Source organism: Peromyscus maniculatus, chromosome 12 (assembly GCF_049852395.1).
Source record: "Peromyscus maniculatus bairdii isolate BWxNUB_F1_BW_parent chromosome 12, HU_Pman_BW_mat_3.1, whole genome shotgun sequence".
Lineage (NCBI taxonomy): Eukaryota > Metazoa > Chordata > Mammalia > Rodentia > Cricetidae > Peromyscus > Peromyscus maniculatus.
In genome coordinates, this window is record NC_134863.1 from 78,747,680 (window position 1) to 78,772,628 (window position 24,949).

The 24,949-nt window shown below is 42.9% G+C and overlaps 2 pseudogenes; both read right to left on the reverse strand.

Moving 5' to 3' along the window:
* Window positions 1-7,915: 7,915 nt before the first annotated feature.
* Window positions 7,916-10,274, reverse strand: LOC102907502 (cyclin-G1 pseudogene; annotated as a pseudogene).
* A 12,023-nt stretch (window positions 10,275-22,297) lies between these two features.
* Window positions 22,298-22,736, reverse strand: LOC102906060 (single-stranded DNA-binding protein, mitochondrial pseudogene; annotated as a pseudogene).
* Between the last annotated feature and the right edge of the window lie 2,213 nt (window positions 22,737-24,949).

The window sequence follows — 24,949 nt, forward strand, 5'->3', positions numbered from 1 at the left end:
ACCCCCCTCAAATTCCATCTGCAAACATCCATTTGGCAACTCTCTGACTCCAGCATTCAGCCCAACCTGCTTCCAAAGCATCACCCTGGAGATAGCACGCTCAACGTCACGCATGATGATTTATACATGTGTGTGTCTGCTTAAGAACCGCTGTGGCGATCACCAGGAAGTGGACGCTGGCTCCTCAGCCTGTAAGCATAGCAATCAGCATGGCGTCATGGGCGACAGAACATCACATCCCACACCCATCAGGATGAACCTGCGAGTCGCACAGTTCACACTGTGAAGTCCTTAATGGATTGGCTGTCCACCCACATGTTATAGCAGGTGGCAGCTGTGTGTGTGGAGGGGTGAACTGAGCTGGAGTGCAACCACGCAGACCTTTGCGTTTCCTCCAGTCCCCAAAGCCTAGCGCTCCCTCCTTCCTGAACTGCCGAACTCACACCGCTTCCCAAATTCTATCACTGGGGGACCACAAACCTCATTGATTTTGTGGCTGCTGTTTGCAAGGATTTGCCTCATCTGAAAACCTCTTATTATTACTTTTATACTTAGTTTTTTAACTTAGGTAGGCAACAGGAACCTCAGCTAAGTGATCTGAAATTTAGGGTTTTTTTTTTTTTTGTTGTTGTTGTTGTTGTTGTTGTTGTTGTTTAATTATTTGAGTCAGACAAATAATGTCACATGTGCAATTTTCCCTACGGGGGGCGGGGGGAGGTGGCTCACTCTGTAGCTTTGCTCTGTATGATGGAGCATGAGACACTTGGGTACCAGCTTTCCTGTTTCAGTGATGATTAGAAACACTGACACAGAACTGAGAAGGTTAAAGTTGATTTAAGCAGCAGACAATCTCACTCCAAAGAAAAACTTGAAAGATCTTGGGAATCAAAAGCATAATTCATTGTGCCTTTTAGTGTAATGCCAAGAAGCCCAATATTCTTCAGTGGCCCTGAAGGCACCAGATTTATATAAAACCAAATAATTTATGTGTTTAATAATAGTGTGTATGAAGGCACTTGTCATAACAGCATTCATAAAAAGAAAGGAGTAGGGAGAGAGATTCTTATCATCCAACGGTGGAGGAACTAGCAGATACATTATAAATATTTGTGATGTGGCAAGCACATTTGAAAAACATAGAAAAGATTCCTGAACAAAAGCAAAGCTGTGCCCCTTACATTCCAGCTGAGAAGTTTAACTTGTTTCATGAATACACTGCCTGAGATAGGTAAATTAAAATTAGGAAGTTTAAGAAATTAAATTTCAATTCTTTAGAAAATTAAGTTGTGTATAGCAATTGTGCTCTCTCAAGGGGAAAGATGCCAATGCTATGATGTAGAGGGACCCACCATAAAATGCTTTCTTGAGTTCATAACAGCAAAAAAAAATTGAAGCTCTACCCCTAAGTAGAAAGTGGGATGCTGTATCAGAGCTGCGGTCAAAGGGACTTTCCCTTGTGAACTTGGAAATACTTAAAACACTGAAAACGAGCATAAAAGATCAGAGATTCTTCAGCCACAGGCAAAAACCAGAAACTTGTTTTTCACACAGTGTGGAAAAATCTGAAAGTTGCAAACTGGTATTTATAACCACACACATGTATTATTCACCTAAAATAGAGGTGTTATATGATCTCAAATACTCCTTCACTTCCTTCTTACACCAATATTTCCCTGCCTGAGACAATTTAACAGCACAGTTAAACATGGATGAATGTTGATGTCTGTAGCGTCTACTCTCCTAATGTGTCCTCTTATGTTTATTCCTTCCTGGCCCTAAAGGATTCCATTTCCTCGGTAACTTAGCCACAATCTGTTTCCCCTTTTACAGTTATCATCAAACAAGCAGAAAAACAAATAATGAAATGCAGGTGAGTATGTGGAGGGAAAGGAACTCTTAAACAATGTAGCTGGGAATGTTTTAGTGTATCTTTATGTAAAACAATATAAAGATTTCTCAAAACAAAACAAAAAAAAACTAAAATCAGCAATTCCACTATTGGGTATATATCCAAATGACATGAAAATCCTCATACTAAAGAGATACTGTAGTGATATACTATGTACCCTAATAAACTTGCCTGAAGATCAAAGGACAGAGCCAGCCACTAGATTAGACATAGAGGCCAGGCAGTAATGGCACAGACCTTTAATCCTATCACTCGGGAGGCAGAGATCTGTCTGAATCTCTGTGAGTTCAAGGCCACACTGGGCTATATGAGATTGATCCAGTATAGGAGAGAAACAGAGCCAGGCAGTGGTGGCACACATCTTTAACGCTAGTACTTAAGATCTCATGCCTTTGCTTGGGAAGCACACACACCTTTATTTTTTTTGTTTTATTTATTTATTTATTTATTTATTTATTTATTTATTTTGGTTTTTCAAGACATGGTTTCTCTGTGTAGTTTTGGTGCATGCTCTGGATCTCACTCTGTAGGCTGGCCTCAAATTCACAGAGATTCACCTAGTGCTGCCTCCTGAGTGCTGGGATTAAAGGCGTATGCCACTACTGCCTGGCCATGTAGGCCTTTAATCCCAGGAAGTAATTTGGCAGGACAGAGAAAGGTATTTAAGGTGTGAAGAAACAGGAATTCTCTCTTTAAGCTGAGGATTTCATACAGGTAAGAACTAGTGGCTGACTGTTCTGCTTCTCTCATCTTTCGGCTTTCACCCCAATATCTGGCTCTGGGTTTTTTATTAAAAGACCATCTAAGATTCAAACAACAAGATACTTGTATTCTGCTGCTTGTTGGAACAGTGATCGAGAGAGTTAAAATATGGACTCAACTCAGATGCCTTTCCGTAGATGAACAAAGTGATACCTACGTAAGTGATGGAATCTTTCTGTCAGCAGCAATATGGATGGAACTGGAGAGCATTGTGCTAAGTGAAATAAGCCAGCCCAGAAAGAGACTGAGAGCTTCATTTTGTAGATGGCACGGAGGAGCCATTGCCAAAGACTTGGAAGGGGAACTCAGAAGCCCAATAATAAAACCAAAACACAGAGATGAGGAATTTGTGATAACATAGTTGGGTAAGTGCAGGAGGAAAACATCAGTGGTGTGTTTCAAAATGACTAGAAGTGTGCAAAAGTTCCAACCTCTAGCAATGGTAGTTTGAAGAGACATGGACCTAGTGCTCCATTTTGTTGGGTTATCATAATGTGCCCATAAAATGTTCAAATGTGCTTCTCAAATGTATTACAAAACTTGACTACATTTCTCTTTGTTCTAACATTTGGTTCCAATTTTTTCAGACTCTTTGCAGCTTTTTTTAAGTAATTTTCCAAAAGTTAATCTACATGCTAACATCACTCCTAAGAACATACCAATATTCTTGTATTAATTAGGAGCACTAATTCTCAAGGTCACTGAGCTTTCTCTTTTTAGTGACCACTTTTAGGGTTGGAAGCTGCCCTCAATTCTCTTTTTCAATTTTTTTTTTTCAGTGTGCTGCCATCACACCCACTTTAATCCTGGAGATTCTATTTCTTCTTCATATTGTTAAAGCCGGGTGGTGGCGGCAGCGGCGGCGGCGGCGGCGGCGGCGGCGGCGGCGGCGGCGGCGGCGGCGGCGGCGGCGGCGGCGGCGGCGGCGCACGCCTTTAATCCCAGCACTCGGAAGGCAGAGCCCGGCGGATCTCTGTGAGTTCGAGGCCAGCCTGGGCTACCAAGTGAGTTCCAGGAAAAGGCACAAAGCTACACAGAGAAACCCTGTCTCGAAAAACCAAAAAAAAAAAAATGTTGAACACATTTGGTTTTTATTCAGATTCGAATTTTCTAAAATCCAGGATTCTAATTTTCTTCCTTGTTATATCCTCTCTAGATAGTATCACTGCTTGGTGGGTGTGTCTGTGTTTATGTGTGTGTGTGTGTGTGTGTGTGTGTGTGTGTGTGTGTGTGTGTTGCAAGACTTCTTTTCTTTTGTTTGATCATTCGTTCCATGCGTATAATTTGATCTGTCATTAGTGAGAAGTTTCTTGTGTGAAAAACCTTTTATCCCCCAAGAGTGACATCTATTTCTAGCAGGAACTTCGCTAGCAAATATCACTGGCCTCAGAGTAGCTTATAGGTTAGATTATTTTCTGGGATTCTCAAGAGATAGTGGGCACAGAATCTCAGCCCTGAAGCTGTGAAGCTGTGTGAGGCTGATGTCCACAGTTTCAACTTCCCACCCAGAGACCAACAGGAAAGGGAAAAGGAGCCCGTGTTCTTTTTGATCTTTAGAGATTCCCAGACCCCTCTCTCTCTCAGGGCCCAGCCATCCTCCCCTTCTGCCCATCCTTATAAATGCCAAGCTCCAACATCAGTTTCAGGCCCAGCCCAGCCACAGGGGCTCACACACTTTCTCATCGGACCTTCAGTCCTGGCTGAGCGTTTGGCAGCCAGGATGTCTTCTCATGCACTGAGAACGGTGTGTACCACACGTGACCCCACACTTCCGGGCACCACGTTTGCAGGTAACACTTGTTCAACCATTTCTTGGGTCTCTTCAGGCCTTCGCTGCCAGTTGCCTTGGGAAAGCAGAGATTCCTAAGATCAAGTGGGTAGGAAGAATCACCAAGGTTCTGGAAATGCACCGAATTGTGGGTGCCATGACACCACGTTCTTTTCCCTCCAAGGCACATCGGGAAATTTCTATAACAGAGCTCAAGAGTGTCACTGTTGTCATCACCTTCCCTAAGAGAGGAGGCCATGAACCCTATCAATGATTGAATTTTCTATTTCTGCAAGTCAGGAAGGCTTCTCTCCCTATAAACTTGGAGTATGGGTTTTCTCTGAGCAGAAGCAATGGCAAGTGTTTTGTTCTTCTGTGGGTAATTACATCTCAGGGTGCCATGTAACAGCTAACCCCCACACCAATCACATGGCAGTTTCTTTTCTTTCTTTCTTTTTTTCAGACAGAGCCTCAACTATGTAGGTCTGGCTATCCTAGAATTCATTATGTAGACTAGGCTGGCCTCAAATACGCAGAGATCTGCCTGTCCTTTCTCCAGAATAATGGGATTAAAGGAGTATGCCACCAAGCCCAGCCTATAGGAAGGTCAGTTTCTAAGTACAAAGAATAAGTTTGGAGCATAATTCAGGGTATTCTCCTAAGTAAGAAATGTGTATAACACAAAAAATGTCATAAGAGAACAAAGACATCCTATCTAATAGTGTTTTTGCATTATATGTGACCAGATTATCCTTAAAGATAATTTATCTGAGATGAAAATTTAACTAATGTTCTATAATTTCTTCTTTTATTTAATAATTGTATTGAAATGGGTATTTGAGTGTCAAATGTAATGTTCGTTGGCCAAGTCACCTCCAAATGAACAGTGGTATTCCAAACATCTCAGTACATCAGCCTTCCAGGAAAACGGGTTTGCAAAGGGGAGGGGCAAAATACACTGTGACACTGTGATTCTTTGGCTCTGTGTGTGTGTGTGTGTGTGTGTGTGTGTGTGTGTGTGTGTGTGTAGTTATTTAGCCATGGCAAAATGTCAAAGTTGGTTGTGTCCATTCAGACATCTGTCCATTGTGCTGAGTGACCACTTTCAACACCGTAATCATGCATGTCCTTACACACATTGGCAAAGGTGGAGAATTCTGAATGAACACTACCTTAGCAATCTCATATCACAATGCCTACCTATTTTTCTTAAGACACAGTAGAGGAATTGCTGTAAAGGTATTCTTTTCCTGCCAAAACAAAGTTATACACTAGAAGCAATGGTGGTTTTATAAAAACAGTCTGTGAGGAACAATTCTGGGGTGCTTTATCTAGCCTGAACTTCATTCCTGGGTAGAGTGTGTCAAAGGGATAACTCATTTAGATTTATTTATACCGTGAAAACTATTGTCTCAACTGTAACTTGACTGAGGCCATAGAGTCAGTGTACAAAAAGTTTATCATGCATACAAATACAACCTGTTTTTAGGAGTGCTAAAGATAATAATGAATTTTCAGAACCTGAGAGATCTGTACTTTTTGCTTTATATAAAATACCCATGAGTTTAAATGTAATTCTCATATGACAAAAATTTCATCAGAGTTATCTATAACTTGGATTACAGATACCAAGAAACCATTTGCTGCCAGGAATACTAACTAACTTCTACTATACCTTAAACGTGCATTTGTGAAACTTTGGTTTTAATGTAACCTCATGATTTAAATTAAATAGTTCACCATTTTCAATACTACCCAAACACATTGATACAATATATTTCTTCAGATTGGCCTTAAAAATGAAGATTCACAGTTGACCTTCCAAGACTTAGTATGTCATGTCTATGTGTTTAGTGCATCACCCATGTTTACGCGTTGCTCAACAGCTAGCAGGCTCAAATCTGTCTGTCTGGAGGTCAAATTTTGGTCTTATTGTCTGACTTGGGTTTTGCATAACTTTTAGAAAGCTACAGCAAGGTGATATATAATGCAAAATACTATTTCAGTACTACTTTTAAAATTCAGACTTGGAGGGTTCTAATTCTAAGCCACATTTTTTTTTTTTTTTCTTTTTCGAGACAGGGTTTCTCTGTATAGTTTTGCGCCTTTCCTGGAACTCGCTTTGTAGACCAGGCTGGCCTTGAACTCACAAAGATCCACCTGCCTCTGCCTCCCGAGTGCTGGGATTAAAGGCGTGCACCACCACCGCCCGGCTTCTAAGCCACTTTTTTAAAGCATTTTTAGCATATGTTTGGAGATTGGGTACTATATTAATTGTTTCCTTCCTGCTGTGGCCAAAGATCTAAACACAAAACAGAAATGGAAGGTTTATTTTGGCTCACAATTCAAGAGTACAGTCCATCCTAGCAGAGAAGACACAGCAGTAGGAGCTTGATTACCTGGACACTGCATACATAATCAGGAAGCAGAGGTGAATTTTCAGCTTCTTTTTTACTTTTGATTCAATCTAGGCTCCATCACATCAAATGGTGTCACAAAGGGTGGTGTGGGAGCCCGTTCTGGGGTTCCTCGTGGCTTTACCCAGCAGGTCCGCATAGAGGATGATTGGACCACAGGCCTGAGTGCAGGTGTCTGAGATGGTCTGCACTTGCCTGTGCTGGGGGAGGAGGTCTTTTGTTCCACCCCTTGGCATCTCTATAAATACCCTGGGTCAGAGACAGTCAGGGTCCCTTGGAAAAAGTTCCAGGCCCTCTCGAGGCTATCCTTTATTTTCTATCTGTTTATCTCCGCTATAAATCCTTCTATCTAATATTTCCTGCTGCTCACACTCAAGAAAACTCTGGGGAGCTGTGGGGTTGGTGGGTAAATGCCCCACAGGGTGGGCAGACCCTCCCACCTTGTCCTAGTTATGGTTATCATTGCTTGATGAAATATCGTGACCACAGCAACCTGAGGTGAGGGGAGGTTTATTTGGTTCACACTTCCAAATCATTGTTCATCATCTAAGGAAGTCAGGAGAGGAACTCAACGAGGGCAGGAACCTGGAGGCAAAAGCTGATGGAGAGGCTGGGGGGGGGGGGCCGGTGCTGCTTACTGGGTTGCTCTCATGGCTTGCTCACCCTGCTTTCTTTTTTTTATTTAAGTTTTTTTTTTTTCATTTTACATACCAACCACTGTTCCCCCTCTCTCCCCTTCTCCCGTTCCTCCCCCTCCCCCCGCCCCGTCACACCCCCTATCCCCTCCTCATAGAGGGGAAGGCCTTGAGTAGTCAACACAGGCTGGCATACCAAGTTGGGGTAGGACTAAGCCCCTCCCCCTGCATCAAGGCTGAGTAAGGCATCCCACCATAGGGAATGGGCTCTAAAAAGCCAGTTTGTGTACCCGGGGTAAGTCCTGGTCCCGTTGCCGGGTCCCTGCAAATAGATCAAGCCACAAAACTGTCCCCCACATTCAGAGGGTCTAGTTGGGTCCCATGTAGTCTCTCCAGCTGTCAGTCCAGAGTCCATGAACTCCCACTAGCTTGGGTCAGCTATCTCTGTGGTTTTTCCCGTCATGACCCTGAACCCCCCTTAGCCTACAATCCCTCCTCCCTCTCTTCAGTTGATCTACTGGAGCTTGGCCAAGTGCTTGGCTGTGGATCTCTGCATCTGCTTCCATAAGTCTTTGGATGAAGGTTCTATGATGACAATTAGGGTAGTCACCAATCTGAGTATAGGGCAACCAGTTCAGGCATCCTGTTCACCATTGCTAGGAGTTTTAGCTGGGGGCATCCTTGTGGGTTCCTGGGGATTTCCCTAGCACCAGGTTTCTCTCTAACCCCATACTGGCTCTCTCTATTAAAATATCTCTTTCATTGCTCTCCCTCTCTGTCCCTCCCCCCAACTCGGCCTTCTCAATTCCTCATGTTCCCAGCACTCATCTCCTCCCCTCTACTCCCTGCTTGCAGTTTACCCGGGAGATCTTAACCCTTCCTGGGGTGATCCATGCATGTCTCTCTTAGGGTCCTCCTCTTTCAGAAATAGATCACCCTGCACTCTTATAGAACTCAAGACTACCAGCCCAGGGAAGGCACCGCCTAGAGTAGTCTGGATTCTTCTCCCATCCATCACTAATTAAGAAAACACTGCCATAAAGGCCTGCCTACAGCCTGACCATTTGTTGTTGGTGATGGTTGTTTGTTTTGGTTTTTCTAGACAGAGTTTCTCTGTGTTCTGGCTGTCCTGGAACTCATTCTGTAGACTAGGCTGGCCTCAAACTCACAGAGATCCACCTGCCTCTCCCTCCCAAGTACTGGAATTGAAGGCGTGTGCCACCACTGCCCAGCTCTGCAGCCTGACCTTGTGGAGGCATTTTCTTAACTGAGGTACTCTCTGATGACGATAGCTTGTGTCAAGCTGACATAAAACTATCCAGCACAGACATCAATTAATCTAATCTAGATGATCCCTCACAGCCATGTAAAGAGGCTTGTCTTTTAGGTGATTCCTGATCCCCACAAGTTGGCAACATTAGCAATAATAACTATATTTCTTTCTCTTGAGTGTGCTGCGCCTTGGGGCCAGTGGGATGACTTAGTGGGGGATGGTGCTTGCTGCCATGACGGATGAACTGAATTCAATCTCCAGAACCTACATTTCTGGAGGAGGCAATTGATTCACAAGAGTTGTCCTCTGATGCTGTGGCATGTACACTCTACACACACACACATTAAATAAATGTAATTGTTAAGTGTTTTCCCTTGCACACAGTAAATGGATTCAAATAATAGCAAACCAGATCAGTGAAGTCACTTTTCCCTTTTTATTAGTAACCTACATTGTCAATTAAGAGACTTCTTGGAAGTGAGTTATTCTGTAGACCTAGGCTTCAATAACCAGGCAGTGTACACAGAAACAACCATTTCAACATCTGAGCATTGCTTTAGAACATGGACTTGATTAATATTTGGTTAAACAGTTGGATACAGGCTTTTGCCAGAAGGTCAAACCTCAGCCATTTATCTCAGAATGTTTCTGGAGATAACTCTGTTCTGCCCACATTAGTGCCTGGCTTTCCTAAGCAATGATATGTTATGACAACACAGAAAACTTTTCTTTAGAACATATGGATATGATCCTGCAGTGACATGTCATAGTTGAGCTGTTTCTGCCCTTTCAAAGGTAAATCTATTTCTGCTTCCAAATGGCAAATTCTCTTGAATGAGCAGATAGCAGAGCTGCAGATTTTGAAAAGCAGTAGTGCCTTTGACTTTCCAACACATCTTCCTTAAAACATTGTCTTTCCATTCTGATCAGGTCTGAAACCAAATCTCCATACTGACTTCATCAGATCAAGTCAGAGCCAATGGGACATTTCTCTCCGTTTTTACTAATTTTACAGCCAAATACAAGTTGGTTAGGACCCAACTGCCTCCGCAGGTGAAGCAATTGCCACCCAGCCCTGATGACCCTAGTTTATTCCCCAGAACCCACATAAAGAGGAATGGAAGGAGAAAAACCACTCCATGGCTTAGTGCTCTGATATCTCCTCCCCCTCCCTCTCCCCCTCCCTTGCCTCCCTCCTCCCCCCCCCTTCCCCCTTTAATAAAAAAAAAAAAAAAAAAAAAAACATTATAAGACAGTTTAGTCCAACACACCCAAGGATGCTTTGGCTGAACTTTTCTTTGAGAATCTGTCCAGTAAATTCACAGCTGAAGAAAATGTCTCCATGTCAAAGCCGAAAGAACTGAGTTAGACTAAAAGTTCTTCTACTTCAAAGTCCCTTGTGCAGCCATTCTAAGGTCATTACCGTGTGCACACTCAATTAGTTTCAAGTGTCTGACCTCTGGGTGACACTAGACTCTTGTTTCAACAGCGTATTCTGCTGGCACAGCATTCCTGAGAGTCACTTGCCAGTACCGCTACCCTTTTGACAGTATCCACTCCCAGACAGTGACCACCCTCTGCAGGCCTGTTTTCCCTAGCTCCGTGATACCATATCTGAGAGTCCTATGAGATTGAGGACGCAGAGTCCAGGAAACGGAAGCTGAGTGAGCTGGATGAAGGGCTCCCTAGCACTGCAGACATTACAACATCCTTCTAAGGATCAGCTGAGAGCTTTGGTGCCTGGATTCTCATGTGTTTGTTAAATCTGGAACCCTGACTCTATCTATATGACTATCTATGTGACTACAGGCCACATGCAATCCCTGGCTAGCTTATAAGAAAACAAAGACCAGTTTGAAGAGCAGTATCATGCTAGACTAATTGAAATCCTGCTGTTACAGAGACAGGAGAGTCCAGACAAGCATTCAGATGGGTATCTTGAAGAGGGTTCATGAGAAGGAAAATGTCCTTTCCAAGTACGCTTAACAATTCCTAAGTATACAGCACCAGAGCCCCAGATGGTGGAGTGGGGGGTGAGGAGAGCAGATAAACCAGGCCAACGCTGTAGAGTCCCCTTAACTCAGGAGGTCCATTCTGAGGCTTCCGTTAGGAACTCTGAGCATCTCCTAGGACCACTGAATATACAGAAGGAGTCAGACCCCACTGTCAATCCTTAGACACTTGGATTCTTTCTCTGTGATTGTCAGCAGCAGAGCAATCAATACCCAGAATTACAATTCCCAGCATATTACCTATGGGAAAAAAATGATGAAGCCCTCAATGACAAAAGCAGTTTGTGATATTACCAAGTGACTCTGGGAGTCTGATCATTAAATTTATTTGAAATGAGATAGAGGGAAATAACTTTGGCTCAAAGTCTGAAGAATCCAGTTATACCCATGATACCCTGTAGCCACCTGCTGAGTCCAACGTAGCTTTAAAATTTCATATGCTTCAGTTTCCATCGCTGACATCCAAGTTCATAAGCCTCTCCATTCCGGTGGAAGCTTCGCTCATGCTTTGAGCCTTAAGAGGTCTGTAAATGGATAGAATGGATTTCAAAATATTCTTCCCTAAAACATTTTTAAGCTAAAAAAAAGAAAGAAAGAAAATTTAAGAAGAACCTAAAAGCAGAAGAACCAAAGCACACCATGATCCAAACATGCCAAAAAAAAAAAAAAAAAAGAGTCCTAAAGTACGGAATGGGAGTTTTCAGTAAATGCCTTTAGATGAGGCAGGTACCTCTCAGAATCCACCAGATCTACATCTCTACGTTGCTTTATACTAACTGAGCCAGGGTTTACATCTCCTGTCTCTCTGAGAAGAACGTTTATTCTTTGGCCACACATTCAAGCAGCATCCAAAATGTCTCCTGGTTCTTGATGCAGCTAGGATTTCCTAACAGGGGCTGAGGAGATGGCTCAGCTGGGAAGGTGCTGGCTGCACAAACATGGGGGGACCCAGGTTCTGTCCCCAACAGCCATGTGAAAGAAGCCAAGCACGGTGGCATATACCTGTAATCTCTTTGCTTGGGAAGCAAAATACAGGCAAATCCCTGTATTTTGGCTCACTGGCCAGCTAGCCTAGCCATGTCCATGAGCCCCAAGTCTGTTGTCCTGGGAAATGACACCTGAGGCTGACCTCTGGCTTCCTCAAATGAACATATTTGTGCACACACACACATATAAGATTTTTAAAAGATTGTTTTATCAATAAGCAAACTATTCTCTCTAGACTTCCAATTATAGGGCCATAACAATGATGAGAACATAATGCGACTTTGCATGGGATTTATGTAAATGTCTCGTTTCCTTGTAGTTTTTGTCTCTTGTGGCTTCTTGTGAACCTGTTTGCCTTTGGTCACTGTTTGCAGCTTCCTACAATGACGTCTTCCAACTCTCTTCTCACCCCAGTCTCTTGGCCAAGATTACTCACTTCCAGTCATTGTTTTCCTGTGAAATGAAGTTCAATTGTAGCAGTTTTCAATGTTTTACCCACTACAGTCCACAGATACCTCCATGAAGTCCTTGCTCAGCACTGGCACCACACTTAGCACATAGTAGGTGCTCTGTCTCTGTTCAATGAATTACTCAAAAAAAAAAAAAGAAAAAAAGAAAAGAAAAGTGAAAGGATGTAACTTAACTGAATCACTGTGTCCCTGAGACCAAAGTTACAGCTCGGCATTCAAGGGAACCACTGTATTTGACTGCAATAACAGCCTTTACTCTTGGTCAGTTGGGCATTTTTGTGACTTTTTTTATGAGGCAAATCATAAGAAATCCATATGGAACAACCCTGTCAATTCTTCATCCCTACTGGAAACGGGGACTGCTCCTGGGAATGGCTGGTGGCATGATCTCTGAGTGTAAAAGACAATATACTTCTTGGTGTTAAAATATCTATTATCCAAGGATTGTCATGGCTGTCTAAACATTTACACTCAGTTGCTGGCGTGTACTCACCCATCTCCTATTGCAGTCTACAGCACGGAAGAAAAAGAACATCTGTTTTTTTTTTTCAATCTCTTCTCTTTCTGGAGGTGAAAAGTTTGTCTCTGTCATCGGAGTAAGATGGTGTGAAACCAAAATGAGACTTTTCAAATTCCTATTTTACAAGTTAAGCAGCATTTCCACATTGTTTTACCTCAGAGAAATGTCTCAAACTTTCTTCAAAAAGTTAATGCTTTTTTCAAAAGTAGCATTTGGTTCTAAGTTTGCCATACCTGGTATGAAGGGGTAGTCGCTGGTGATCTTTATGCTTGGAATTACAGTTTATGGGTGACTGACAGTGGTACATCCAGGTAAGAAAAAAAGGGGGGAGGAATCCAGGACCCCATTTCTGAGCTACCCCACTGGCTCTGTACTTCAACAAGATCCCCAAGTCATTGGAACACATATCATATTTTGAGCAGCCCAGCTTCCTCCTCAAACTTCTGATGAGTAGCTATTATATACAAATAGAAGCATCGCCATAATGTCCCATGCAGACCATGAGTCAGAGATTTTTAACTAGCTATTAAGAGGCTTTTAGCTAAAAATTAAACTATATATGGTTCTCCTTGCCTCCTGCCTCAAAATAGACTCATGACCATCAAGAACCAACACAGCTTCATTTCTGAGGGTGATACAATTAGACTTTAATTACATGTGTGATGTATGTAGTTCACTCCCCCAGCTCCTAAGGAACTCTCCTGTTTATTTGGCTCCATTGATCTAGGAGAAAGAGAGACTCTCCTGCCAGATCTGCATCCCATAAGCTTGGTCTTGGCCCTCCTCTTGTCATAGGGCTCCTGAGTCTGTTTCTGGGCAGAGACTACCAGAGGGAGGTCAGAATTCCACTCTCAGGAGTAGCTCAGTGCTACTCAGGACACACAGGTTTCCTCCTGGTTTCAGTGTAGGTGACACTTCTTTTCCTTCCCATCTTGGGGACTGTCCACTCTCATTCTGTTCTGAAAAACTTTCAACTCCTTCCCCTCACTATTCCAAGCTCTGGTCTCAATCTAGAGATTAAGAACAAATACACCTCTCACTGAGGCTCACGGTGTTCTTTATTCTGTATCTTGGCTTCTTAAGCTTAACAACAACAACGACAATAAAACACTCTTATATAAGAAAACCACATAATTTAGAAGAAAGTCACTTGAACAGAGGATTATAAAGTAAATGTAAAATTTAAAGTTTAAGATTTATTTCTCTGTGTGTGTGTGTGTGTGTGTGTGTGTCTGTCTGTCTGTCTGTCTGTCTGTCTGTGACTATGCACACATAAGTCCAGGTGCCCACTGAGGCCAGAAGAAGTTGTCCCATCCCTGAATATGCAGCTACAGACAGTTTTGAGATTCCAGACACTGGTGCTGGGAACCAAACTCAACTTCTCTGCAAGAAGAGTGTGTGCTCCTGAAGTCTGAGCCATCTCTCTAGCCCAAGAAATACAGATTTGTGGTTTTCATTCTTCCTCTCTTCTCTTCAGCATTCACAATGTTCCATTAATTCCTTCAAATATTTTTATGACTATATTACCATTTACATAATCTATATAAGATTTTCTTCCTTCCCTTCAAAGGTACAGAGCTTTTCTCTAAATGTTCATTTTATCGAGCCCATGTTTATTCTGTCTCTCTCTTTCTGGCACTTTTCAGAACTGCACACACACACACACACACACACACACACACACACACACACACACACGGAGGGGGGGGCAGGGCAGGAGGGAGAGGGAAGGAGTCAAGTTGACCAGCAAATGAAATGTGATGGAAAACAACTGAGCCAAGTTTTAAGTCGATGCCAGCTCTGCCTCATTCTTTTCTGCCTTCATCTGGCCAGTTCTGGTGATGGCTGATGTATCGGTCACAGTCCTAAAGAGAAGGTGACACATGGGAGTGCAGAGACTGGAAAGTGCTACTTCAAACCTCTGAAATGCTGAGATTTTGCTCACAAGCTGGCAGAGGCCACCCGGGCCAACACAATCCCTGTGCTTCTGAATGCAAATGCTTCTTGTCTTACAATGGGGTCATGTCCCAGTCTACAGAAGTCAAGTCTCTTGAGCCAAAATGCTTTGAATACACCTAACCTGGCCACCATAACCTACACAGAACACTGACCTCTTACAGTGTCCTTCAATGACTGAATTTCACATTAACCACAGCTTTGCTTGACTATCTGTTATCTTTAAGTATAAGCATCATGATGTTCTTATGACCTCACAGCGTTAGATGTTATAAAATGTGCTGTGTGTAAGTAACATGCTATATGTATATGTATTTCATTCATTTCAGTGGATATATAGCTCTCCATTCCATGATGAAGCCATGATTCCTCTAGTCTAACATGATTTGATGTAAGAGTTCTCCACTTACATCCTTGCTTTATTGTAGGATTTTACTTTAGTGGCAAGCAGTACAACAGCCTATCCCACTGCCATCTACACTGATCTATACGTCTAGGGAATGACTTAAGGCCATGGAACTGATCTACACGTTTCTCTCATTGAAAACTTGCTGAGTTGAAAGTAGCTCCATGCAGAGTCAGTGCCGAATGAATGAACATCCTTAAATTCCATCACAGAAATTCTCTTAACTTGTTTGTCTTAATTTTTCCAAGGGAGAAGCAAGCATTCTTCAAAGATTAATGCATTTTTTAACCCTGGGTTAATATGATTTAGGAGTATTTATCTTTCAATATACAAATAAGTTGCATTAAATCTCACTTAGTGCTATTAACTGCTTCACCACTACAGCAAATACAGAATGTCCTGAGCACTGTGGGAGACCTCAGAATACACAAAATGGAGTCCCAGATCTCAGAAAGCACCTGGAACCCTAAGTGAGTGTTCTGATTAGGTTTTGTTTTGTGTTTGTCGCTGTGACACCATCTGTTTTCATCTGGGAAAAAGGAACTCAGTTGAGAAAAAAAATGGTTCTAGCAGATTGACCTACAGGCAAGTCTATGGTGCACTCTCTTGATTGGCATGAAGACCCACACTACTGTTGGGGGGGGGGTGGTTATAACATCTAATGCTATAAGGTCATAGAAGCATCACATGGGTGGCATCCCAAGGCAGGTGGTCCTGGGTTTGTATGAGAAATAAAACTGATTGAGCTATGGGGAAGGAAGCAAGCCGGTAAGCAGTACTCCTCCATGACCTCTGCTTCAGTTCCTGCCTCTAGGTTCCTGCCTGAGTTCTTGTCCTGACTTGTCCTGACCCCATGGTGGGCTCTAGGCTGTACAGTGATACACATTCTTTACTTAGTTGCTTTTGGCTGTGGGCTTTACAACAGCAATACTGAGAAAGGACGGAAGGCTTCCCATACATGCGGAGTAGCATGCACTGTTGCAATTCTACCTTTTCACCCCAAACCCAGACATTTGAAAACTCTTTCCACTTAGGACCTAGCCAAGAAGTAAGAACAACGGAAAGTAGATGTCTGTGGTAATATTTGTAATCTAAGAAATAAAACTTGCCTGAAGATCAGAGGACAGAGCCAGCCACATAGAGGCCAGGCAGTGGTGGCACATGCCTTTAATTCTAGCACTCAGGAGGCAGCGATCCATCTGTATCTCTGTGAGTTCACGGCCACACTGGGCTACATGAGATTGATCCAGTCGAGGAGAGAAACAGAGCCAGGCAGAAGTGGCACACACCTTTAACCCCGGTATTTGGGAAGCACACACGCCATTAATCCCCACACTAGGAAGGTTGAGATAGGAAGTGAAATGGGTGGGTAGAGAAAGGCAAATAAGGCATGAGGAGACAGTCCTTTTGGCTGAGGACTCAGAGGCATTCAGTCTGAGGATTCGTGGAGAGAGGATCGGCTGAGGAGTTGGTGAAGTGAGAGGTGGCTGTGGCTTGTTCTTTTGTCTCTCTGATCTTTCAGCATTTATCCCAATATCTGGCTCCGGGTTTTTATTAGAATACGGTTTAGGATTCGTGAAACAGAAGTACCACGTGTGAACAACGCACATACGGGTATGCTTGGTCCTGACTGACGTGCGTGTTCACGGCTGTGTTGAGCTATAGCCACCTGGTTTGCAAAATCTACCATAACTCAGGACTATCAAGTGCTAAGACAGAGACAGTAGCCAGGACAAGCAAGTAAGGGGAAACTTTAGTGCCGTGCGGAAGTGAGCGAGCCAACACCGTGAACCATGCGTATGGGGACGGATCACCCTCATCAGTCAGCCCTGAGCTGTGTCTGTCTCCTCAGATGCAGACATCAGCTGCACCTGTCAGAGGCCTTGATAAATTAAACTCAACAAAGAAGGGATATAACAATGGAGCAAAATTTAAGGGCTAAACTTTGGGAAAGCTCTGGCGCTCAAACCAACAACAGCTTTTTTAAAGCCAAAAACATGGGTACTTCATAGTTAGCATTTCCCGAGCTCCATTATGTGCCATGAGATTTACCTCCATAAGGAAGAGTAATATCATATAAAGCTGAGAATCAGAGAGGTTAAGACATTTCCTCAAAGTCACACAGCGATCCCTTTTTGACCCAGGACACAAATGCTTATCTTTCTTATGTGCTAATCCAGGCTGTCTCAGACCTCTTGGCTTTATTGATCCAAGAGTGACCTTTCCTAAAGGTTAGGAAATGATGGCATTCTTCTCTCTTCTGGTTTCATAAAATGAATAGCAAGTGATTTGTCTATAGGCCAGAATTATTATCCGTGTGCTTGATTTACATATTTGCCTTGGGGAATAATTAGATAATCTAGGTCGCTACTGTTTTTAATTTGTACCTACCATATGGCCTGGCGCCCTATGAAGGGACATGTGACGAAGTCTTTCAGCTTCCTGCTGAGTTCCCCAGATCTCTGAACTCAGAGACTGTGGGGAGACAAAGTGCTTCACACTAGAACCCTTGGAGGTCAGCAAAGGAGAGGGGATCCCAGAGCACAAAGGAAAGCCGAATCATAGGATTTTCATTTATGTTCATTCACATTTCATTCAATATGCCCACATTTACTGGGCAAGAGAACAGACCCCTGAGTTTTGTTCTAGAAAAGAAATTTATGGGAAGAGTTGGGGAAGAAAAAAAAGCTCCTGGGTCTACCCAGCAGTGTCTGTGGAGGAAGGGATAGGTCAGATCCCTGGGTCTGCTAACTAACACAGACGTCATCCATTAATGATGAGCAGGGCCAGCACCAAGGAGGAGGCAGCCGCTCCAGTGGCCTAGGTAACATTTTAATGTAATACTTGAAAAAAATTAATATTTAATGAGAAATACAATGTAATTTTTTATTATTGGGTTTCCCTTTTATTTCAGGATCTAATACAGGTTTACATGGAAACGCTAAGCCATCCAGCCATACAGAGATGGTGCTAAATCAGTTTAAATTATAATTTTCAGCAAACGGAGGCAACAATAATTAACTTTCTAAATTCTTCCCGAGTCCAGAGAGAAATGCACTGTGAGAGTCGTTCTCTACTGTAACTCTGCTGGAAATATTCCCAGTGAGAGGACAGCCCAGGGAAACAGCTTAAACAAGCCATGGCGTCTCCGAGTCTATTCACAGCAGGTTTAGCCTGAGGGTGACGTGAGCCAGTAGAATTGGAGCAGAAGGATGGCAGCCGCAGCCTGTGCCCTCGGAGACATCAAATGCTTCCACTCACTTCAATTGTACTTCCGCTGTAGCGACCACCAGGACAGAAGGCCCTGGGTTCCTTGCCAGGTGAAACTCCTATGAACCCACCATATTAGTGGCACTGGCAGCCTCAGGGTTTATGGCCACTCTCAGAGGTTCCCAGCAGACAGTAAGAGATTAAGCTTGTGGCATTTTGTGCCTGCCTGTTACACATCAGTAACTGGCTGATGCATCATCCATGAGCTGAGGCTACGAGTGGTTCCTCAAATATTTGCATTGACCACTGATTCTCAAACCTAAGTACATCATAGAATTTTCTAGAACACAGCGGGCTGAGGTAAGAACACAGCAGGTTCAAAGCCAGCCCGGGCTACTTAATAGAATCCAGTTTCAAAAAAAAAAAAAATTAGAATGTGCCAGTCAGCTTTGAAGTGCTAGTGCTGTGACCAGAGAGATGGCTCAGCAGGTGTGAGCACATACTGCTCTGGCAGAGGACCTGAGTCCTCAGCGCCCACGAGAGCAGCTCACAACCACCTGTAACTCCAGCTCCAAGGGACCCAGCACCTCTGTCCTCACTGGGCACCTGCAATAGTGTGTGCATATTCCCCACCACACGGGACACACATACATACATGATTTTTTTAAATAAAAGATTTAATACAGGCCTCCACTTAGACCAGTTTGCTTGCTTGTTTGTTTGTTTGTTTGTTTGTTCATTCCAGGATCTCCAGTAATGCTTTCTGAGCAGTTAATGCTTTTATTTATATTTTTATTTGGTTCTTTGCTCAATTATTTTGAGACAAGTTCTCACTATTTAGTCTGGGTTGGCATCAAGTACCCTACATAGCCAGGAATAACCTCAAACTTCCAACACTCTTACCGCCACCTCTCAAATATTAGGATTATGAACATGTATACCAGCATGCCCAGTCCTTTTCTTTTAAGATACAAATTCTTACTTTATTGTCCCGGCTGAACTTGAATGCCTGGGTTCAAATTATCCCCCTGCCTCCAGCTTCCAAGTAGCTGGGATTACAAGTGTGTGGCAACATGCTTAGACACTCGCTGTTTTTGAAAAGTTGCCCAGGTAGGTCTAAATTTACAAGTAGGGTTAAGAAAAGTGATACGGTAAGAATATAAAAATATTATCTCTACAGCAAAGAAGTTCTTCTAGATCTGTATTTGTTGGAGCTGAACAATGCCTTCCCTCAACTGGAGATTTCTGAAGACAGCTGGCCTGGCTGGGAGTGATAGTGTCCAGGACAGCCACCAGATAAAGTGACAGTTAGCCTTGACAAAGTATGGAGAATTGAAGGGTTACACGCAGACTTCCCCGTGTGACAATGTTTGATGGGATGGCAAGTCAGAACAGATTCATCAGGAAGACTCCACAGACATCAGGAGCCAGAATTGGACAGTGAGGGAAGGGATAGGGCTGCTGAAAGGGGAATCAAAACTTACAGACAGAAAAGCAGACTGGCTAGATATGTCCAGAGGATTCCAGCTGGAATCATGATGGGTATGTGGAATCTTGGCCCCACCAGAGGTACTTAATCATACTTTGAGTTTTAGAAAGTCTTACAGACGGTCTGTACACATGTGGGAATTTCAGACGAGTTATGATGAAGTCCAGAAACACTATGTAAAGACAGCCTGTGGTTTTTATATACCCCTCTGGTGACTGCACAAGGCCGGGCACACCTTCTACAGTTGTGATGGGACACAAAGCACCATAGGTGCTTACACACAAATAGTAAACATTCACATTTTAATACCTGAGGATTAAAACACCATAAATTCCTATTTAGCCTAGGATAGAGCTCAGGCATTCATCTTTATCAAAAACCAAAGATGGCTCCAAATGAATGAGCAGCCAAAGTGAAGAATCACATCTTCCCAGCTCAAAAATTGAAAAGTGGCCTGGTGAGGGATTGTGCTTTACGGCTGTGATACTAGATAGTTAATGAGCACATTTTAAAACCTCTGTACTGAAAGCCTTGTCCATACGCAATTTACAACTACAGAGGATAATGAGGAACATCACTGTGGCTTGGCTTCATCTGTTTTCCAAGAGAAAAATAAAACATATAATCACATCACTTAGTGCTCTGGCCACTCCTTTAGATCTTCCAAGATGAAAGTAATTTAATACAGAGGAGACAATGACTATAAAACCCCAAGAGTGGCAAGATAATGAAGTTTGGCAAAGCTCTTCTCACTCTCAAGCTTGCCTTTGGCTTCTAGAGGATCCAGAAGTTGCTACTGGTCATTGGCACTCAAGACCACTGACATGTGGATCCTCAGGAGTGGTGAAATGCAAGGGAAACCTAGAGCATCCTGAAGACATCGGTCAGATCAAGCTGCTGAGCACCTTTCTATACATGGGAACCTGAGGGGAGGGTGCATTTTTGAAATTATTTTCCACGGTTCTTGGAACTCAGTTGAGTGCTTTACAAGGGCTCTCTTCATTCATGTGCAACTACTGTCTTTTCTTGGTACATATATGCAGCAGGGCAGCACATTCATGTAGAAGAAAGCACAAACATTCAGAAGGAATGCACATTCATGCAAGCTTTCTTGTGTCTGTTTTCTTTTATTGAAAATAGACTTTTTTTCATACAGTATATCCTGGTTATGGTTTCCCCTCCCCCTGCTCCTCCCAGTGCCTCCCCACCTTCCCTCTCATCCAGATCCACACTTTTTCTGTCTCTTGTTAAGAAAACAAATGGGCATCTAGGGAATACAAATAATAAAATAAGATAAAACAAAAAACAAATAGGACAGAATAAACAGAAGAAAAAAGAGCCAAAGCAAAAGCTCAAGAAACACACAGAAGGGGCCTGGAGAGATGGCTCAGAGGTTAAGAGCACTGGCTGCTCTTCTAGAGGTCCTGAGTTCAATTCCCAGCAACCACATGGTGGCTCACAACCATCTGTAATGAAATCTGATGCCCTCTTCTGGTATGTAGGCATATATGTGGGCAGAACATTGTATACATAATAAATAAATAAATCTTTAAAAAAAAAAAGAAACACAGAGACACACATTTGTACACTCAGGAATCCCATAAAAACACAAAACCAGAAGCCATAAAATATACACAAAGGACCTCTAAGGTACAATAAATAAATAAAAAATAACTTTTTAAAAAGGAATGTCCTGGCTCAATATTATGAGACAAAGAACTTTGAAAGACATTGTTGAGTTTGTTTTCTGTTGGCCATCTATAACTAACGAGAATCAGGTCCTTGGGAGGAGGCTGCTGGGAAGGAGGAGATGGAAGAGGAACGGATAAAGCAAGGTTTTCATATACATACCCAGAAATCTCCTGAGGGTTCACAGTAATAGTGTGGCTACCTTTAAGGCATGGAAAGTACTCTAAACAGCAAATGTGAAAGCACCATGGAAGGAATTGCCAGAGTCCAAATCTGTGAGGAATACATTCTACTGGCTTATGCCAGTTTCTGGTGTTTTGTTATAACAGCTGGGACACACTAAGACAGTGGGTAAGACAAGGCTGTGCGCAAGTAAAATTAAATAAGTGTGGAACATGATCCTGAAAGCATTCTGTGTATGTCATCTGATTCAAGTTGAGAAGCCATCTCCAAAACACCAGATCACAGTGCTGAACATTCTAGAAAGTTACTCAAAGATAACTGGAGGTCCTGTTTACATCTCAGTGTCTTTTATCTTTTAACTTCTGGCTCCTCTTTGGCACCTGATCACATTTTTAAATAGCAAATTTGAATAGGAGCTAGTAATTCTAAAAGAAGTCATAGTTAATTGTCTAGTTAAATAGTAAGTAAACAAATAGTTGGTATTTAAATGGCCAATAGCTGCGCTTTGCCTGAAGGTGTACATACATATTTTTACATATATAAAAATTTTTAATCTTTATCTTTAAACTATAGGCTATAGACTGTACCCGACTGAAGAAGAATCATCCATTCTATGCCTTTTCTCTTATCTGGTCACTCAGAAATATTCCGTCATCAGCTATGATGGTTGTTGCTTGCCGCCTCACAGTTTTTATCCATGTATTCACCATAGTCCACTCTCCCTTCCACAAGAATGAGAGCCCCCTTTTCACATACTGACATGCCACATCTCCGAGGCCTTGTAGAAACACTGATATTCTGGGCCATGTCATCTTTTGACTGACATCAGTCATTTGGTATACTTCACTGTCCCCTGATCACCACATCTCGTTTGTTGCCAGAGAACATATCCTGACTGGAGTTTTTCCTTCCACCTGTCTCAGGGTCCTGACCTACTCACCCACGTAACTAAACACAATTCAGAGATCATTCAAGAACCAAACTACTGGCCACCTCAGACTCATGTCTTACTAACTGATAAAATACCTGTAGCACAGGTCTTTGAAACATGACTTCAACTTGTCTTACAATCTAACCTTCAGGCTTTTCTTCCTCCCAACTCCCACTCACGTGCATGCACTCGGGAGAGACACAGCTCTGCCTCTATTTTCCCCTCCCTCACCTGACCCAGGCATATGTTTTTCCAACAGTATTTACCTTGAACCTGTTTCATCCTGTGTGCTTGTCCATGCTGTATATTGCACACACACACACACACACACACACACACACACACACACACACACGGTTAGCATCACCAACCACTGCCCTCTGGAATGCCACAGAGCAGAGTCACCTAGCTCTCAGCAGAAACCTGGCTTGATCAAATACTCATCTCTGTCATTCTTGGAGCCATCTCCCAAGAAGTGGCCCATAGGTAATCACCTTCACTTCCCAGTTTCCCTAATAAAACTTCAGAAATGCTGGTAATCCCATCCTTCTCTCAGATACTCACTACCATCTCGCAGTTGCTTGGTGGGGATGACTTTCTGATAGACAAGAAAACTGTGAGTCACACCAAGCCCTGTACTTGGCTTGATGCTCTGTTCCTTCCTTCATGAAACTCGTCCTAAGGTGTTGTATAGTGTGCTCATTTTTTTACTTCTGCAGATATTCCCAATGCTTGTGGACAATAAAAACTCCAGGCTCATTAAACTCCATCCAGAAATGAGATTGCTTGTACACAGTTGCCAGCTGTGATGCATGCATTAAACCAGAGACCTATAAATACCACCACGATGCCTCCAAATTCTATTGGTTTTCAAAATAAGCAGATGCTCGAACCCCACAAGCTACAGATTCTGTCTTTGTGTCTCATAACTGTTCAGTTCTTTACATTGTCACTGGTCATTTTATGTCTTGGGACACACCAGGTTTGTCTCATTAGAACTGAATTCAGGAAGAATCAGAGTTATGTCCCTTAAGACAAAACAACTTCACTCTAGACTGCTCTTCTTTTCTGGAAGCCTAAGGAAAGGACTTTAAACCTTCAATTCAAAAGGAATAGCTTTTGAAAGCCAGAGGACTCTTAGTCAGTTGATACCAAAACCTAAGATTAAAAGGTAGGATCTTTTGTGCTCTGTCTTCCTCCTCCTCCTTCTCCCCCTCCTCCTTTTCCTCCTTCTCCTGTCGTCATAGGATTTCTAGTGACTGGGAAGGGTGCCCCAAAACACCCCTGAATGATCACAACTTCAAAAATGTCCTGTTCTTACTGTCTACTTGACACACGTAGAAGAGGGGACCTTAACTGAAGAATTGCCTCTATCAGACTGCCTTAATGAGTGATTGAGGGTCTAGCCTACTGTGGGTGGCACCATCCCTAGGATGGCGGGCCTGGGCTGTAGGCTTGCTGAGCATGCGCCAGAGAGTAAGCCAATAAGCAACCTCCTCTGTGGTTTCTGCTTCCGTTTCTTTCCTGACTTCCCTCAGTGAAGGACTGTGACCTGGAAGAGTAAGCTAAAGAAACTCTCTCCTCCCCGAGTTGCTCTTGGTCTGCATGTTTTATCACAGAAATAGAAAGCAAAGTGGAACAAGAGAAAAATCTGCAGATGAAAAGCACAGGGGTAACTATGTATGCAGTTGTTACCCCCAGGACCAGAGATGCCCCTTAGTAGGGACATGGTTCCATACTTTCAAAGCAGCATATTTTATTTTCAAATCTATTTATATATGTTATTTTTTCCTGTTTGTCTGTTTCTGGTTTTGGACAAGCTTCTATTTGTCCAAGACTAGCAAGAAAATTACTGCCTTATTCAAAAAACAAAAAACAAAAACAACAACAACAACAACAACAAAAAACACCATTTGGAGTGCTACCATTCCCTGTCTGAAGGAAAGGGGCCCTTATACCAAGAAATTTTAAACTTTTTTCTGAATACAAAGTGAATAATTCCTGCTAGCTTATCAAGGTCAGCTGGGGTGAGGAGCACTGCAAGAGTAGAAGAATTGGTGTTCACTGTGCATCGATTCTGGCTCAGAAGTGTGTTCCTGTTAACCTGGGTCATGGGCTGAGACGTGGGAGGAACTTGCACTTCAAAGACACTGCACGGGTCATCTTTTCACAGGTCAACAATCAAACACAGAGAGGAAGCCTGAGATGTTTCTGCATCTTCCAGAGATGCAGAACCAGAGACATTTCCAGTTCATATCCCACCACCACCACAACCTGCACAGCCTGATTCTGAGCCTAAGTGACTCACACTCACAGAAATAACATATGAAAG